Here is a 2,174-nt window from a genome sequence, read left to right as displayed (position 1 = left end):
GTGTGTGTGTGTGTGTGTGTGTGTGTGTGTGTGTGTGTGTGTGTGTGTGTGAATTTAGTCTTTTTTATAAACCATTCTTTTCCGAAAATTTGATACTTTTGTTCACAAAAACTACATTTTAACATACAGTATATGTGCATGTCAATAATGCAAAATCTACTGTAGTTACATATGCTTTATTATTTTTAATAGATCAGATAACAGCCCGCTTAAGAGACTGTTTATCAAATATCAGATTACACATAAGTATTAATTTGAGGTGAATAAACAAACTGAAACTCATTCTGGAGACAAAACAAAGCCCATGCTGTTCACAAATAAAAATAAAGTGCCTCAAACTTTACCAGCTATTCTCTTAATGGTCYAGTTATAGAGTTTGTAGAGACTTGWAAATATCTTGGTGTTGTCATTGATCAAAAGCTCTCCTTCGAATGTCACATCCCTTCCTACCACTTCTGGACYATGGTGATGTTCTTTATGTGACTGCCCCGGCCAKCTCTGTACTCACTGGTAAAYTGGCCATCATTTTCTACACACAGACTTCTATATGATTAGATTTTATTTCCTTCAGTGTCACGTCAGTTCAGAACTTGGAAAAAGCCCTCCTCTGCTCCATCTTCCTGGAACTTACTGCAGCTAGAAYTGGAAGTGTCCAGTTTGATCCTACTGAAAGATTTTAAATGCATTTTAAAGAAAATGGAAAAATCATCATTTCAAGCCTGCTCCTGCTCTTAGGTTTTGTTTAACTTTGCTTTCCTTTAAATGGTAAAATTATGTTTTATGATCTTTGTGTAACTGTGTATCAAATGTCTTATAAATTAAACTACAGTACATGTCTCAATGAGATTACCTGCCTAATAAAAAGTAAGTAATGAATGCAGTTGTACACAAATTGCAACCAATAATAATGATGATAAAAGTAAAAAAAAAACTAAACTTATGCTTCAGCAAACATAAAAACACTAATTACTCATAGTCAATTTACCAAATAATAAACAATTGTGCTGCAATGCAACAGGATAAAGCAAGTATTAAACAGTCAGTTCCTAAATGRCTGTGGCACATTCAGAAATTTTAATGGGGTGGCCATGTGGGGTTAGGTGTCACACCAAAAGCCAAAAGCCAGACAAGATTTTTAGGAAATGTTGTCATATCTTTGAAAAATACATTAATACAGATTCTTWCTCCACTACATTTAGCTTGTAATTGTTACTTTTGGTTCAGCATAGTTTTGTAATTTGCTGTTGTCATTCTTCCTTCATAAAATGCAGTTGTCCACACGCTRTGTTTCTCACAAGAGGAACCAATCACAGTTGTAGCTCACACCTGGGATGGATTTGGAATTACATCATCTTCGTTAACAGTTGCAAGSTGAGCTCCCACCTTCRTTTCAAACAGAATCCAGCAATGGAGATGGTTGAAGAAACTCAAGTGGAGAAACCAGCACACCCATGACCATATCTCAGCTTGATGTTTGAGATTTTAGGATTTAAAAATTGTTTGTATCAGTTTAAACGTCTTCTGTGTTCACCGCGGATAAACAGCATTTCTGCATTTAAGAACTCACCATTCACTTTATTGTATTTTTTTATGTTGAAGTCTTTACAGGTGGTGAATTTGTTGCAGAGTGTATGTATTGATACATCAGGTGGTTCCTGAGAGTTACAAGGTTATTTAAATTCTCTCTGAAAACAATACAGCTGTTGGTATTAGAAAATTTAATTTGTACTTTTGAATACTTGAGTATTTTAAGATGCATATACTTTTAAATACTTATTTTCAAAAGTAAGTACTTCAGCACTTTAATTTTTGACTGAGTAACTTTTACTTGTAGTTGAGTAGATTTGACCATGAGTATCAATACTTTTACTCAAGTACTAGAGTTGAGTGCTTTGTCCACCACTGTATTTAGCAATGGTGTGAAATTCCAGTTTTTTGCCCACTATTGCYCCACCCCCACTCCTGGTGGCACCCCTGCACACATACTTTCCTAGAAAGATTTGTGTGTGATTAAGTGTGAGACAAAGCAAAGCAACATAAAAAGTGCACCCAATCTGAAGCCAAGATTAGGTAACCAGCAATATTTATACACACCACTGTTAATTAACACACATTAGATATGTAGCAAGCTGTTTTTTATAGACTGACACACATTTATTTTAACTATAACTTGT

Source organism: Austrofundulus limnaeus, unplaced genomic scaffold (assembly GCF_001266775.1).
Source record: "Austrofundulus limnaeus strain Quisiro unplaced genomic scaffold, Austrofundulus_limnaeus-1.0 Scaffold310, whole genome shotgun sequence".
Lineage (NCBI taxonomy): Eukaryota > Metazoa > Chordata > Actinopteri > Cyprinodontiformes > Rivulidae > Austrofundulus > Austrofundulus limnaeus.
The sequence above is the reverse complement of the archived record's forward strand: the minus strand, read 5'-3'. Positions refer to the sequence as shown.